The following is a 16875-nucleotide window of genomic DNA, read 5'->3' as shown; positions in this document are numbered from 1 at the left end:
CGTTGCCGTCAGGTATTGCACTGCCAACACCAGGACAGTCAGTCTATGTTTTGACCTTCCAGTGAAAAGATACAGAGGACAATGAGCACTGTTTGGATGAATATTTACTTTTTCATTTAAAAGTCAATCAACTTTTCATTGCTCTGTTTTGTGCGGTGCAGAGATAAATATTCTGTAGCCTCTTACAGTTATAGCCATAGGATTAGTGCGGATTACGACAAAATAACAGTTTAATACCGCAATAATAATCCTCCAATTTATAATAACCTAAATAAATTGATTGGCACTTCAATGTATTGTACAAACGTCGGGCGCCATTTTGCTTCATTTATGCTCGTATAAAAACAAAACTGTTGACCTCCCACTAATGGATAAAGACCAACACTATGGACATAGATGTAATCATAACATGCGCTGGAGTGTTACATAGGCTGATCCACAGTGGAAAACCCGTGTGAGGAAAAGGCAAGCCCTAAAACTCTGCCAGATTTCATTTCACGCTCCGCGGCGCACAGCCTTTGAGACGGTGACATTTACATGGCCCTCTATACCGCTGCCAGTGCTGCAGGCCCAGGGCTCCGGCTAAATCAGGCACAAGGGCCAATGAATGAAGAGGCAGTGAGAGCGGGGGGGAACAAGGAGAGGGCTAATAGGCTGCACCAAGGCTCCTCTACTGCTCCGCTACTGCTGCCCGCTCTCCAGGGCCAAGTTCTGAGAAAGTCAATGGGACTGGTTCTAAAACTAGAGTCCTCGTAATTCTCTCACCCGTTTCTTAATATGTGGCAGTAACCGTAAGCTGTAACTGTTGTATGAGTGAAGCAGCACATCATATGAAACACCTTTGGGGAGGGCAACGGTTTGATGATGTCACTATGACATGCAGAGCTGTAGTATTGGCTATGGGTGGGGGGAGGAGGCCATTGTCCAGACTGTAACCAGCTTTCCCCGGGATTATCTGTCGCAAAGTACTCATGGTCATCTCACAACCAAAAGGTCACCTGGCTACTTTGAATGTCGGCCGTACACCTTCTCTAATGTGATTGGCTCTCCTGGTCCACTGCCACTGCCCTCGTGTCAAAAGTTCACCCACAACATGGAGTTTACTCCTAAGTCGCGTACAACTGAGGGCTACTACAGTGTTTTGGTCTGGCATTTTGTGGGAACTGTCGATTTGTACAGGTTTATTTTTAACTTGTTTATTTTTCTTTTTTTTAAGGTATCTGATGTGACTACTTTGGACACCTTTGCCTTGGTGTTTTCTAGTAATATAACTTCAACTAATAAAAGTGTCTGTAAAATACCCCTAGTTTTCTGGATGTTATGAAATGTAGTCATGCAACATGCCAGCAGAGGGGGCACTTCTTCCTCTGGATTGCTCTGTTAACCAGGGTAACAGTGTTTAAAATGTAGCTTAAAAAATGGTATACTATGTACCGGTAAACATGCTGATTAGCACAGGGAGGACGGTTTCAATCGGCAGCTTGTAAGCCAGATCATTTCATCCTTATCCTGTAAACACCATATAGTGCGATTCAGCGCAGGCAGATGGAGACTGTGACTGTAAAGGCAAGCGGGGCCACGTCTCGAACGGTGCGTCGGTCCCATCCCCGGCAGATCGATCGCGCCTGTCCCTCCGGCGAGCCCGAACCTCCACTCCATTATAAAGGTGTGAGCCCGGCCGCGACACTTAGTAACCGGCGTAACGAGGCGGTAACTAAGTCGTGGAATGATAAGTGAGCGTGTGTCTCGATGGGACGGCCAGGCTGAGCGCAGTGACAGATGGCTGTGTGTGTCAGCGTGTGAACCAGTCAACGTTTGGTGCCATGTTTTGCTTAAAAACAAGAACATGCTGAAGCAAAGTGTTGTTTCGCCTTTCGACCAAATCCACAGTAATTTCATCTTGTGCTAAATAAACAACACAGTGGGGATTAGTTAAGCATATTTTCACAATGTGAAAGCATTGTTAAATGAATCCACCCTTAATACTGTCATTTAGTTCTGTAAAAGAGTAGTAAGTAGTAGTGAGTTGTGTGTTCTACATCTCCATCTGGCCCTTCGGCTTTTCACAGTGGTTTAACCTCTATTGACATTTTAACCAAGAACAATCCTCATTACCACAGCCAACTTTTACTAATTGGCTACGGTTACAGACTGTGCTTTTAATTATGAAGCATTTTTATCAATCGTGAATTAGCAAGTTTGTTGTTTTGGGCATTACAGTTGCTTTGAAACATGTTGCTAGGGCCGTTTGTGCCACTTCACTGATCAGGTTTCTCAGTTTTCTTTTCTGTTCTGTTGCCATCCTGGCTATTCTAAGGTTATGTCATTCATTTCAATGGAGATATTTTTTCCCAAGATAAAAATATGTACATTCATGCTTTCTCTTCATATCCATCCACCTTTCAATAAATACATTATAGCCAATACAAACATTAAATAAGAAAGTAATGGCTAGTTTGGTTGCTATACTGCTCACCAGACATCTGTTTCTCGTTGCTGTGCTGTCTGTTAGTGTTTTGCATGAAGAAATAGTCATGACACAATACATTTCAGCCATTGGTATATATTTCCTGCACATATTAGACATGAAAAATTTAGTTTTGTAAAGTGGACTGATGCTTACAATCAATGATGGTCCTCTTTGCCTCCTGTTATCACCCAGCCTCACACTCTTTGGTGACATGCAAAATTCTGTGTCAGGATATATTAGTTATTGAATTAGTGCAGGGGAAAAGGTCACACATTTGGCAAAGAGTGAGAGAAAGTGGTTTTGCTAATTGAGCACAAAACGGCCCGACAGCTGGAGGTCAGGCGTCAGTCTGCTCCTGTGAGCAGCACGGGACGCTCCCTGCCCGTTATTGGTCAACATTCACACACCATGCTGAGCCTTTCCAGAGACTGCCCATATTCAGTATAGATAATCTAATTGCACAGAATAAAAGTGGTTAGGGGGTTGAAATCGGGGTGGCAGATTTGCAGAGGAATCAAAATCTGTGCGGGCTGAAGTGACTACTGTTGAGATAGAATCTGGAAATAAGATGAATGGCCCAGACTAAAAGGCGGTTATGAAAGAATGGAAGAATGGCTTCAGCACCACGGACAGCACCTGAACTGCACACACGTCACGCTGTAAGGTCGAGGCATTTGCTTGACACTCTTCTAGTAAAAGGACAATTGAAATGTTAAAGATTGAGGTTGCAATAATTAAGCAGTCCATAAAAAAAATATAATCATTTTCACAGTAGCCTTTGATGTTCCCATGATCCTATGCCACAGTTTAAAAATATACGCCTTTACCATCTATCTAATATTTTTATCTAATTTCCAGCCCATACTGTCTTTGCACAAATACTCCACATGCCGACCTATATTGTCACAATGCCACATATTACCATCAACATCCTTCAAATGATTGAATGCATTTCAACATCAAAGGAATGTTGTTCTGTTGAAGGCCAGTCATTCACTGCAGCCGGTGCCTTCTTCTCTGTCGTAACACGAGGCTACGTGAGTGAGACGTCAGATCTTGCGTCAACAATAGAGAAAGAAGGGAGCGAGAGAAAGAAAGATAAGAACGGGGGGGGGAATAGCTACTGTACACAATTCTCCTATACTGTGGACATGATTGACAGGCAGATTAACCAATCAAAGAAACGCATGGTTCATCACGCAGAAGAACGTAAGAGAAGTTATAAAGTTTGTTTGGAATGATACAAGACATTTTCAAGCGACTTCCACATTTGAGCGACATGTTGAAAATAAGAGTTTGTGATAGGAAGGAAACCAAACTTGTGGTAGAAATGAGCTTTAAGCTGGGCCAGATGCTCCTGCTTTTGATCAGAAAGTTGGAAATGGACCGACTGGCAAGATGGAGAGAAGGAGAGCGAGAGAAAGCAGTCACGCAGCTGAAAGACCGTTGCCATGTCCCATGTGAGACTCGTCTTCAACAAGTTTCTTCTGCCCTTCAGTAGAATATTTATTTCCATCTCACTCACTTCCATGTTTCCTTCCAGACAGGCGTTTCATTGCACTTGAATAAAATGGGCTTTGGCTGGGGTCATACTTTTAGAAGCCTAAAAAAAAGTGGAAGTGGAAAATGCAAAGAGGCACATATTCTCCTCACTTATTTAGCAGAGCCAAAAGCAGGGAATTTAATTGCATTGTCCCTTCACAATGCGATGGATCTAATGCATTATGGACGGAAGGCGAGTTTTTATGCAACAATTAGCAAGTAGCTGCGGGAAGCGGGTGCTTTGCTCTAGACAGACAGACATGCATGAAATACTGGCAGCCGCACGAACATCCAAATCTCCTCCACTGGTCTGGCAGAGAGACGGGTGCACAGGCAGCAGAAAACGGCTTAGTCAGGGTCATCAGCAGCCAATAGCTCCGGATAGCTGTGTCGAACCGGGGCATTTTCTCAGGCTCCAATAAGCGAAGTGAGAAAAGATCGTCTGCGGGCCACACTCCAGCAAAGGCTTTTCTCACGCTCCTTATCATCCTCCGTAAATTTGATTTTCGAGAGACGCTTTCGTGTTCTCATTGTTGTGAAGGGGTTTATATTATACAAAATAATCACTTTTGAGCTTTTCCCCATGTCACAATGTTATATCTTCAACAAAAACAAACCTGCACTGGTGTTTTTAAGTGAAACTACTCTACCAAAAATACCCAAGTAGTTTAAAAAGCCAGAATAAAGCATAACATTGTCTCTTAACTACTGTATGTTTGTTGACAGATAGACTGACCCAGGCTGTTCTATAATTTATATGTGATAGAAGCTCGGGTGGTGTGACAGCTGTGGCCATAGGGTTTGTGTTTCTGGGTTATCCATATGTCCTCTGTTAATTATCATGAGCTGGAGAGATACACAAGCAATTACTACAGTAAAGCAATCCGATCAAATGGTGATCAAACGATCCTTGGGTGAAGGATTAATGTGAATTGTTTCACTGGATGGTTGACATTACAAGACAGATTTGTGAAATGTGACTGTTGAGGATAAAATTGCTTTATAGCAGTCAACAGAGTGCTTTTCCAAATTGTTTTAGCTCATGTTCGTCTGTGGGTAGTTTCTACTAAAAAGGAAAACCCGCTGATTATTTCCAGTAGACTGCTCTAAATTCCTCGCATGAGAGTGCTGTTTCCCCTGCGCTGTTCCTTATCTCTGGAGGTGTGCACATACTCACTGGCCTGCACAGTTACACATGCGCCTCGTCTACTTGAAGAGTCACTGCTTTGACCTCTTACGGCCACAGAACTTTTCCCACCAGTTTGCCATTTCTTTTCAGTGCGGAGTGCTGGATTATTGAGAGCAGAGCACACAGCATGATTTGCTAACAAAAACAAACGCACACCAAAGCGGCAAACGCACACGATGAGGTCATTTGTATAATCTGCAGGAATCTGGGCCAGTGTTGACGAATGAGCCGGCAGCGGGATGAGCAGTCCCTGTCATAGTGATGCTGAGTGTAGGAGGGGATGCATGGAGGCAACGTCACGAGTATTTGGGTGCGGATTGAGTGACGTCACTGCCAAAGTGTAATGACGTTGACTGCAAAAAGTAAGGGTGCAGGGTTAATCGGAGTCAGAATAATTTATAATTTGTACAGTCACATTATTATTCTTATACAACAACCAACAATGTGGCATTTCATAAAAAAGTGGATTTTGGCAACATTAAATAAGATATATATTTCTAGGGTAAGGGATTAGAATTCTAACTCTCAAATGAACCCAGTATTAACATAGAAATCCCAGGTGATTTGTGTAGCACTATTTCAACTTGGAAGGTTATGCAACCAGTTGCAGCCATGTTTCTTCCGTGATCCAAACTCGGTGATTTCCTACTTGACCTTTACTTTTTGGCTTGGCTTCTGACGTCTATCATGTTTCCAAATGCCAGCCTTGGAAGTGATCATTCTTTCTGGGGCCAGACAATAAATGGAACAAAAAACTTGGAGCACATCCCTAAAAAAATTACAGCAAGCATTCGGGCATCTAATCATGCACTTCTCTGGCTACCAAACATCTTTGTGCTAACGCTTAACAGATGGAGCCAATCAGAAAAGCAGTGTAATACAGCATAATAAAGACCCAAAGCCTATTGATTCAAAACATGACGATGACCTATCCATCTCCCTTTATGTTGACCTGTTAAAACTGCCCCTGGTTATACGTGTATATATAGTACAGGAGCGGCAACAATCAATGTGTGTCTATTGATCTATCCAGCAGGCCAGTAGGAACTAGACCGTGGCTGTGTGATGCGTCAACATCTTGTGATTGCCCCAAGCACATGTCAAAAGGAATTATTAAGAGACCGCTGTGTGGAAATGAGGGTTTCAGCTTGTTAATGTTTTATATTGAATCTTATGATATCATGTCAATTGCAATACAAAGGATAAAACTCAATTTGAATATTAACTCTTGATACCCTGTTGTAGTTCTTAAAGCAAAATCATTGTAATGTTATCGTTATCATGGGGTTTAAACTTTTTCTGACAGTCTATCCCTTCTTGTTCTTAAGTGTCTACTTAGTATTGATCAGTATTTGGGCATACATTTCTTAACAAACAAAGTAAGTGTGAATATGTACCCTACGTTTAAGACTCGCTTTGTCCCTGATGCAGCTGTTTGTGCGATGGCAAACCAGATAGTCAAAAGGTCATGCTCTTAAACTAATTATTGTAGACACAGGCCCTATACCTTTGCTTGTGTTTCACTGTGCACTGCTGTGTCGCGCTCCTCCTCCTAAGCCTCATTTTCTTCAGCTTTATAATCCCCTTTAAATTCCCCTCTGATATCCCGACCTCCTTCACTTCCGATTAGCCCGAGGTGCAGATCAGGGCCAGTTCTTCTCTCTATCGCCGGTGAAGGACAACTTGAAGAGGAACACAGTCAACAGTGAAGTAAAGATCTATGTGAGGTGTGACATCATAGATATGATTCTTCCTTATGGTCACCCTGCATGTACTGTGAGCTCAGACTTCTTTCGATTCTTTCTGTTTGACTATGTGCTGTTTCAATACACATTTTGTTTTACTTTTTGATGAAATAAATATGAATTCTGAATGTGAAGGTTATGAAAATTTCCCCAGCCCACTGTATGCGTTCACATGATTATCCGTAAGCATCTGTCTAGCAGTCTAAAGTGGCTTATTGTATTATAGAAACATTTAGGCCAATGATGGTGTATCTTTACCATCAACTTAGCACTCGTTCCGTTCCAGACCTCCCTCCCACGCCACATTAATCATATACCCACAGTCTGTTGTGGACAATTACGCACGAGGTAACAAGTTCATGTCAGCCAACATTGTGTGGACAGGCTGATGGGACGGCAGTATGTTCATCTTTGGGGACGCGAAAGAGAGAGGGAAGCCAGATGGAGCATGTACTGTTTAGGCTGTACTGTCCCCGCAAATCGTGCAATGTGGATAATCGTATGCAAGTGTACAAAGAGTCTTCCCATTACCCTTTTACTTCTGAGTGAGGACATCTCTGTTTAAACTGATTATTCTCCCTCTCTGCCGTGTTATAACATGGTATTCCTACACAGTTTTGAGTGATCCTGTTGACATAGCTTAAACTCCTACGACTTTGTTTGATGTGTAAAAAAGAATGCTGAAGTGTCCATAACATCTGCTTGTCAGCAGCTGAAAATGATGGCTCCTGTTTTGTTTTTATCGTGTGTATTTCCCCCTGCTACCATCAGAGGGACCTCCACGCGAGAAAAGACTCTTCTTTCGATACCGATATGTGAACTTTTTGCATCTAGAACCAGAAAATAGAACAATGATGTGTGGAAGATCTGCAGATTTACAATATCGGGTTTGTCTCCAATGTCAGGAAAGATGTGAATGAAATGGGGAATAATTTGAGGGAAAACTGAGAGAAATTGAGGCTTACCACCACCACGTATGGAGTGATTGAATAATGCACGAAATTGTAAAGCGACTTTGAGCATCTGGAAAAGCGCTATATAAGACTTATGAATTATTATTATTATTATTATTATTATTATTAGTAGTAGTAGTAGTAGTAGTAGTAGTAGTAGTATTAGTATTATTAGTATTATTTTGATTAAATAAGGAAACATTGTGTAAAAAAATCATGATAATGAAAATGAGCAAAAAATGAGGCGGAAAATTAGATAAAATTGGGGCAAAAATAAGAAATATTGCCTAACATTGGCCAAAAAAGAAAAATAAAAAAAAATAGGAATTGGCAAATCATTTATTTTTAGTTTAAAGCAGTACTAAGTAACTTGTTAAACTTAATAAATCTTTTGCGTAGTCCCTCTGGGGGTAATACTGGGGGTAATATCAATACTTGATGGGATAATTGGGGGGTCTTTCATCTCCCCCTGGTGTCTCTGGCCAGAAAACCACAATCTCAACTTTGCTGCCTCCGGGTAAGAGTCACCAACACACACTAATGGAATCACAAAGAAGAAGCTAACAGGCTAACGGGCAAAGCTAACTGTGGGCTAGCGCCACTTAAACAGTATTTACAGCCAAGTTTGAGTAATCTCCATTGTGCAATTGGATGTACAATATCCCTCTCTCCCTCAGCGTAGTCTTTACTCTCATAAACAAATAAACAAAAAGTAAAAATCCGTAAGATGCTACGACACCTGCAGTGGCGCTTATGGCCTCTAGGGGCATGAGTTACTTAGTACTGCTTTAAAAAAAAAAAAAGTCACTTCCTTTAATGCTGTCCCTGTGCTAACAGCATCTAACTTGGATCTAAAGAGGATCGATTTTTTTCAATACCAGTAGTACCTAAACTTTTTTACGATACCATAGTGGTACCAAACATAGACTTTATTCTAGCTTGTAAAACGGTAAATGTCAAGCTGAGGTACCCTATAGAATGTTATTTTTAAGGCACAATCAAACATATATGCACTTTAAATACAGACCGACTAATGTGTCTGCTCCACTTTGTTTGATGCCCTGCACTTTTATCTTGCATTCTCATCATTATATTCATATCCCATGCATTATCCATGGTACAGTGGACAGTACAGTGCCACTCGGAGTGCACACTAAGATTGTTTACCCCCTTTTTATAAAGTTCACTCAAGTTTAATGAAATGCAAGAAGCAGGATCTTGGAGTTCTTTGGAGTATATGAACAAGCGCCCGGGGCCACTGAGCGACTGTACATGTACGAGCGCGGAGCAGCGGAATTATGCAAACAGTGTAGCATGATAATGGCAGTTTACGATGGCGCGAGAAGGAGCTAATGTTAAATTAATCTGCTTACACTGATAGCAGCGTGTGATGCACTTTCAAAGCCTCCTCCACCAGTGTTATCCTATTATCTGGTGGCGGCTGGAACACCTTCACTACTGCTGACCGCTACGTTACTCGTCATCACGGCTTTATATTCTATTAGAGAGCTACACAAATTAGCCACGCAGCCTCAATGCGTTTCTCAAGCACGTAGAAGGGGCTCTAACATTCTTCAGGTGGTACTGGGGATCATCTGCACTTTAAGAGTGTCTATCACGGTTATTTCAACACAAAGAGAGAAAATTAATATAGTTCGCCTTAATACTAGGTTTACCCAAGTGCTGGAGAACTGCTGGGAGCCCCTGAGCTAGAGTTTGGACCTGTGATTTTGTGGCTGTCTTTGGTCTTAACAGTTTCTTTGCAGTTCTCCAAATGTACAAAGCTGTCCAGGACAAATTAGTCTGCTTGTTGGCGACTGGTGTAGCTTCAGGAACAGCACCTGCCGACGTATTGTGTCCCCCATTGCACCGTCCAGTAACAGAGCTAGTGGCGACAGGAAGGCTACATGGCATAAATGACTGATTCATATTTGTGAATAAAAAAAAAAAAGTCTATGATTTAGTCATGTTCTTTTCCCCAGACGGGCCGAGACGGGGGGAAAATGCTGACGTCAACTGTGGTTTGGTCATGCGTTTTTCTGAGACTGCCTATTTTGTTGTAATAGCAAAGTGGTTTCATCCATAAAAATGGACAATATCGTTGCCAGGGTAACAGAAGGATAGACAATTATTGGTGACTGTCCCAGGAGCTCTAAGTAATCACTGCATATCTCATGTCGGCCTCTTTAATAGATTGAAGTGGCCAACTAGTATGTCACAGAGTGCATTCGGTCATTTGAGGCCAGACTGACTATGAACATACTTTAGAGTCTGAAGTATGTTCATAATAAGAAAATATAGCAATGATCTGGGAAAATCTAAATGAAAATGTGAAGAAAAAGTAATTCTGGATAAACTTAATCATAGTGAATGAACGTTCTAAAGAAAGTACATTTAGATCTGCCCTTCATCTTGCTACAACATCCTTTGTGCCACGTTTTATGAGCTCACTGACAACAGACAGTGTCTCCTCATACGGCTGCTTTTTGCTCTTAAATAAATTTCAATATTAGGCATTTTTCGCTCATGTTAAAATGCACCGCTGATTCAATTATTATATTCACAAATGCATTTTACATTTTTACTATTTAAATGGTAAATGGACTTATTTTATTACTTGTATTACTTACTTATTAATAGGCCCACACACACTCTCTCATTCACACGCCAATGTTAGCAGATACTGGAGGCAAGGTGGGTGAAGTGTCTTGCCCAAGGACTCAACAACCTGTGGGAGCTGGGATTCGAACGCCCTCCTTCCCATCATGCACTTTTGATTTTGTAAAATAATACAGTTTTCGGACCTTTTGACTTTTTCGGACCTTTTGATTTACAGTTGAGAACCCCTGCTCTGGACCGTTTGATGTACATTTGTGCGTGATGGTTCTTGCTATTATACAGTATTTTCTGTTCTTTAAAAAGGTCTGCACTACAAACAAATAATCCATTGCCTTTGATTGTTTGATCAGAAGATTGTAGGTATTAACTTGGCTGATTGTTTTGGGCTTTTGGCTTTTGATCACAATGCAAAGCAGTGCTGGCTTGTCTGCCTGCTGTAAGCGCCCTTCCAATCCTTTATTTATTGTCTTACGTCCTTCCAATTTTATGAAAAGGATTAAAAGAGCATCAGGCTTTGGAGAAATGTAGACTACAGCTCTCTGGTGACTTCCGCACAATCCTTATTCTCTTTCCAGCATGTTCAGTTTTTCTCCCCCCCTTCACCTAATCTGTTGGTTCCTTTGATAGCAGCACAAAGCATCTGTCTCAGCTGAAGCTAGTCCAGTCCCAGGCCTGTAGCTGGGGCTGAGGAGGACTAGTGTTTATTACGCTCTGCACAGGAGAGTTCCACACTTACTGCAGAGGTAATGGGATATATGCTTCCTCTCCATCTCCCTGCTCCCAACAATCTGCTTTTGATACCTAATGCAATGCAATCCCCACTTTCAAACGCTACAAAGGTGTACAGTGGAGGTAGGCTATACTGTTCTCAAGTACTACTATTACTGCCAATCGGAAAATGGCCGGCGTTTCTACATCTGCTGCTGCTATGAATACAGCTCTGCTATTATAGTTTCTAGTAGTAGTGTCACTCTAACCACTACTACTAAAACAGTGCATTAGTCTAATTCTGTGCTTTTCCAAACACTCACAATACGCTTTTGTCTCAATGCCCTATGTGCCGCGGGGCCAATAGAATTCATATTGAGTTTGATAAGAAATTTTAATGCTTAAATTTTAGAAAATAAAAAATAAATAGCTCAACCCAGACTAAAAGTATGTCTGTGGTTGTAATACAAGCCCTTGTCACTTCTCTTCACTTTATAAGCTGCTATTAACAACACTAACCCTGAACGGAACACTTTTGATTATACTGTTGCCATCAATACAAAACATTCTCCTAATGAGACACAGAGAATTGATTTTTCTTTGCAGATTGTAATCAAAGAATGGATTTGGATGAGAACCTAACTTATTTAATTATCATATTTGACTGTTTTTAGTCTAGATCTCCATGGAGCTTGTTAATTTTTTAAAGATATTTTTCAATTACAAAATATTTGTGAAAAGATAAATGCTTGTATTTGGTGAAATGTTATGCGGTGTGGCTTTAAAGTAATAAGCATTTGATTTAAATTTTGCGTCAGTCACCATCATATAATTGCACATAGAAAGCATGGGGTATTGAAATTATACAATATGCCAAAGACTAGAGATGCACCGATACAACTTTTTTGCTTCCGATATCGATACTGGGGATTTGAGTATCTGCCGATATCCGATATTAACCGATACCAAGAGACTTTCTTAAAAGTGGCTTTTTCTGAGTGAAAAAGTGAATTGTCCTATCTCCAGTGTGAGATCAATAAAGTATTTTCTTGTCATGATGTTACAGATCAATTATGAATTATGTCTATTAATAAACAGTAAATAAGTAATGGATAACATTTAACAAGGATCAGTGGATCTTTGACACTATCCTTGGGACAAGCGAATTTACATTAACAGCTCACATGAAGTGATCTGATCATTGTAACTTATGCTTTACATATCGGATCGGTGCATTCCCTATAAGACGTATCACAATAAGTCACAGAAAGATATATTGTCCGAGCCCTAGTGGCCACGGCACGGCTGCCCATCTGCGCTATAGCAAGCACTGGTCAGAGCAGTCATGGTTATTCTGCTGCTCATGACAGAATAAACATACTCAGAGTTATAAAAATGACTTGACATCTCTACAATATTGATATTTCCAAAAGCGATTTGCTCTTTGTCCTTGAGTGGTCGCATGCTTAGTGAGAACTGTTTGTTTGCCTCGTTCTCGTGGATAACCCTGGGCGCCCTTGCACCACCTTAATTAATTTTCCCATAATGCCTTGTGGTCAGACGAGGCCGCGGATTGTGAATAATGTATCGCTGCTTGTTATTAAAGAGGCTACAGCAGACATGATGGACACTTCTCTCCTTCACTCATGCATCAGGCTCATTCATTTATGTGTCGCGCTCACTTCATCTGAGACGGATAGGAAGGCTCTTACTCCCCTCACATTCACCGTCATGACACATTGGGGTAATAATCAAATATTTATTTATCATTTATAAAAAGTAGCATGAACCATTTTGAGGCATGTTTTCCCCCTTATTTAGTAAAACTCTTGAATCATTGCAAAAATGCTTAAACTGCTGATTTACAGGAATCCTCCACTTGGGTCAATTCTGTCATCTGTGTGGCCTGCAACCAGAACTCTCAATCAATCCCTTCACAGCTACAACTTGCGCATAAATTAAATTAGGCTCTGGCCGCTGGAGCGCATGCAGTTTCTTAATTGGCACCGGATTAGTTCACATTGATTTGTCCTGATTGGAGCCGTGTGCTTGTGTTACCGCTTAATCACAGCGCGCCCTCGCCTCTCCGACCGCTGTTTGCATGTCACTCAGAAAACCGACGAGAAAATATCTATTTGTGTTTTTCTTTGGATTGGAATTGTCATATTTTCTTTTTGAATCAAAATCGATTACTTGGAGCCATGTTTTGAGCTTGTGCATCTTTGAGTAATCCTTGAATCTTCTCCAGTGGCAACAGCTCCAAAAAAACTTCTCCTTTGCCCTAAAAGCTCATCCTGAGGTCCTTTGTATCCAGGAAATGCTTTCCATACATCTCGATCTCTTGCTAAGCTTCATCAGCCACATGAGCCGAGCCGTTTTCCTTTTTTCCTCTTTATTGACACAGCTGTGTAGCAAAGGGGAGCAAGTGGCTGCGGGAATGGGAGGAGCTTATTTTAGCTTACTCAATGCTTATATTGACCTCATTCTCCGTCTTTAAAGGGACTATACAGAGTTTAAAAATGTCAGAATTAAGTATTTTCCTCCCCCTACATGTTCCAACAATGTCCTAATGTGTAGAATGAGCTCAGACCTGTTCACCACAACTGCTTCTAAAATCCTGCACTGTCACTCAAAACAGTGTCACTTCGGGTCCAAATTGCCATTATGCACGAGCTTAATATAGAAGGTGCAGTTACAGGTATGACCTGAGGTGGCAGTAGTGAGTATAAAATGGCTAACTTACATCTAGCCCCTTTAAGGCTTCAAACTAAATTTGAATAGATAATTTAACACCTAAATTTACTAGATTGTGCTTACTTGTGCCTGTTTGAGCGTAATTACTATATTCTTCACATAACCTGAATTAAACTTGCTGCTGACTCCCGAAATAATGCCTCTGCCCTTCGTAGTTGGACGGCACATGATGTAGATTCTATGGGTGACATCGCTATCTCTGGCATTGGACGCTCTCATGTCAAGAACGACTCAACTTATGCTGGAATCATAAGTATTTCAGAACCTTCCTTCACAAAGGGGACATTGCACTTCCATACTGTCACCTTTGCTAATTCATCTTTTCGCTCTTCCTGTGCATGCGATTATAGACTTGGCTATCCCTGTTCTTAGTGCAGCATGGAACCCCTCGAATGGCGTTTTAATGGGATTTCTCTGTGTTATTACTACTACAGTGTCTTGGTTACGGCGGCGCAAAAGCCGAGGCCGTGCCAGCCCTTTCAGAATGGCCCCGGGGTTACACACATCGCCGTGATAGATGGCCGCTGTTACTCTGACTGAAGAGCGGAGAGCGATGGGGAGCGATTGTCTCCAGGGGGAATAAAGCGGAGGACAGGAACGAACACAAGATTATGCACGGAGGAGAACAAAAGAGAGGGGGAGAGAGAGAGCAGAGATCACCAATATGGTTGTGGGAGCAGCGTGCAGGCAGAGGGAGCAGATAAGACGGGGCGGCTACTGTATGAACGAGGGGGGTATAGACTAGAGCTGTGACAGGAATGACTATAAAACGGTTTGTGCTGGAGACGCCGCGCTGTACATTCAGGGTTATTGCATTAGCATGGGAAAATAAGTGGTGGAGAGGAAGTCGTGTCTGCAGCCGTTTCTACGAATTTTGCTATTACAAGCTTGGAAAGGAACAGTCGAGCCTTGTTCCCCCCCCCTTGAGCAGAACATGCAGCTATTATAGCATTATTATGAAACAGATTTTCACACGGCGGCAACGCTGGCGATTAATCAGAGTGTTTCATTAGTGTATGTGTTTTGTTTCAGGCAGAAAATGGGTTCCACTGACAAAAGAAATGGTTTACTACACTGTGCTCTCCATTTGGTGTTTTCTGGTTTATTACTAAAACAACAAACAAAGTATGTCATTCGTTCTGGAGTTTTCCATCTTAGCAGGGTTGTCCTCTCATAGTGGAGCCGAGGCTGTTCCCCTTTGTTGGCACATAAAGCTCTTGGAGTGGATATAGAAGCCAAGCACGTGACCCATGAGTGTGGCCGCGGTCTTCATGGTGGAGAGCGCTCTTTGTCCACGCATTCAGCCCGTGCCACCAGCCCATTGACATTGATGGGCCTTATTATTTCTGACACCAGGTAATCTATGTGTTCCAGGTACACACACACTGACAATTTAGACGGCAAAAGAGCGGGCTCGGTGAATGTCCTATTTCAGCCATTTGTCCACCGCAATTGAGCCAACGTATGGATTAAATCAGACTTTATTTTTTTTACAAATACAGGGAGTTTGGGAAGCATTGATGTGGCTTCAATTCTATCCTACTTATCTGAATTAAGACAGTTACTAACTTGAACTTCATACGCAAGTGTAACCCAGCCATGAAATAAATGTTTTAGTAAGCTCTAACTCTGGGGTGTCGAAGTCGTTCAGTCCCCACGGTGGATCGTGGGCCGCATATATTGTAAAGGACTGTGGCCTCATGAATAACAACATCTTACACTTACTGTGCTTCATCAGCCTGTGTCACAAAGTGCTACATGAAGTCATTATTCATTCACTCCACATTCCATGGCAGTAAGTTACTATTGTAGCCACAACCATCCTGGGGCAGACTGACCATTTGCCACGTGGCTATAATATGCTGTTTATATCCTGATCTCTTATTATGTCAGTGCCCCCTGCTGGACACGTGTAGAATTCTTTCCTTTTTTAAATTTAAGCTGTCCCCTAGTGGCACAAGAATGGGCTAGAGACTCACTTTTTTTTTTTTTTGACATGCTCAGGAATTCATGCTCCTCTAAGGCCACATTAAATCATCTCTTGTGACACATGTGCTCTAACTGTTTGGAAAAGTTAGGTCAGGGTTGTAACCTTACGCTGTTATTTGAAATGATGTGTGTTACTGTATTAGGGCTCAAAATGTGATGTGTGAGAGAAAAGCTTGGTAAATGTCAGTAGTACATCTGCTGAAAGACTGGCAGAGTGTAAAGGCTTGTTCAGACTCTTCTCTATCAAGTACTGAAGTCTATACGGCATACGCTTTCTCAATACAATAGTGCCGATCATATTGGTATTCAGCTGAGGTCTTGGGCCCAGTGCATTCACACAGTGGGTCCTAATGTGCCATATGTCTCCTTTACTCTTCCACTACACCCGCTCCACAGGCCTCTGCAGCCCGTGCCAAATGTTAGGCTTAGATCTGATTGCTTTGGCTGCTCTTGTTATGTATTCCAGGATTTAGCCCGCACCCTGTGCTAATGTGAAGTGACAGCAGCGTCAGAGCGGCATGTGTGCGTGGAGAGACAATGACGGTTATCGTGGCTTTCTCGGTCTATAGCCCTCTCAACAGGTCGCTGGCAAAGATGGCTGATGGACCAGTAACAGTCAGTAATGTGAGTTCAATCCCCACTCTCTCTGGGCAAGACACTCTGCTGTATGATTATATGTGTCAAGAGCTTTGTGAGCCAGTAACAAAATAGGGTTTTAGTTTGAAAGGAAGCAACATATGTCTCTTTTGGGGTGTGACTACAGCACTCTATTCTATTGTGACGCATGCTTTTGATATAGGCTGTGATCCGAGTCAGCCTTTTTGGTCAAATCCATAGACTTTGGTGCTTCCAAGGTTTGGCTTGTGAAAATACATCTATCTTCTGTCTCTGCAAAAGCACTAAGAT

At 41.9% G+C, this 16875-nt stretch overlaps 1 protein-coding gene across 4 annotated transcripts in view; it reads left to right on the top strand.

Moving 5' to 3' along the window:
- dlgap1b (discs, large homolog-associated protein 1b) overlaps window positions 1-16875 on the top strand; it is an 89805-nt gene that overhangs the window by 7306 nt on the left and 65624 nt on the right. The window contains exon 1 of one of the 4 annotated variants that reach the window (XM_079576054.1): window positions 1807-1816. The exons of the other annotated variants lie outside the window; for them this stretch is intronic. The gene's annotated coding sequence lies outside the window, so the exon portion shown is untranslated. Of the gene's footprint in view, window positions 1-1806; window positions 1817-16875 lie in introns of those variants that run through there. 4 annotated transcript variants of the gene reach the window in all.

Source organism: Gobius niger (genome assembly GCF_951799975.1).
Source record: "Gobius niger genome assembly, chromosome: 18".
Lineage (NCBI taxonomy): Eukaryota > Metazoa > Chordata > Actinopteri > Gobiiformes > Gobiidae > Gobius > Gobius niger.
This window is presented reverse-complemented; position numbering and strand designations above follow the sequence as displayed.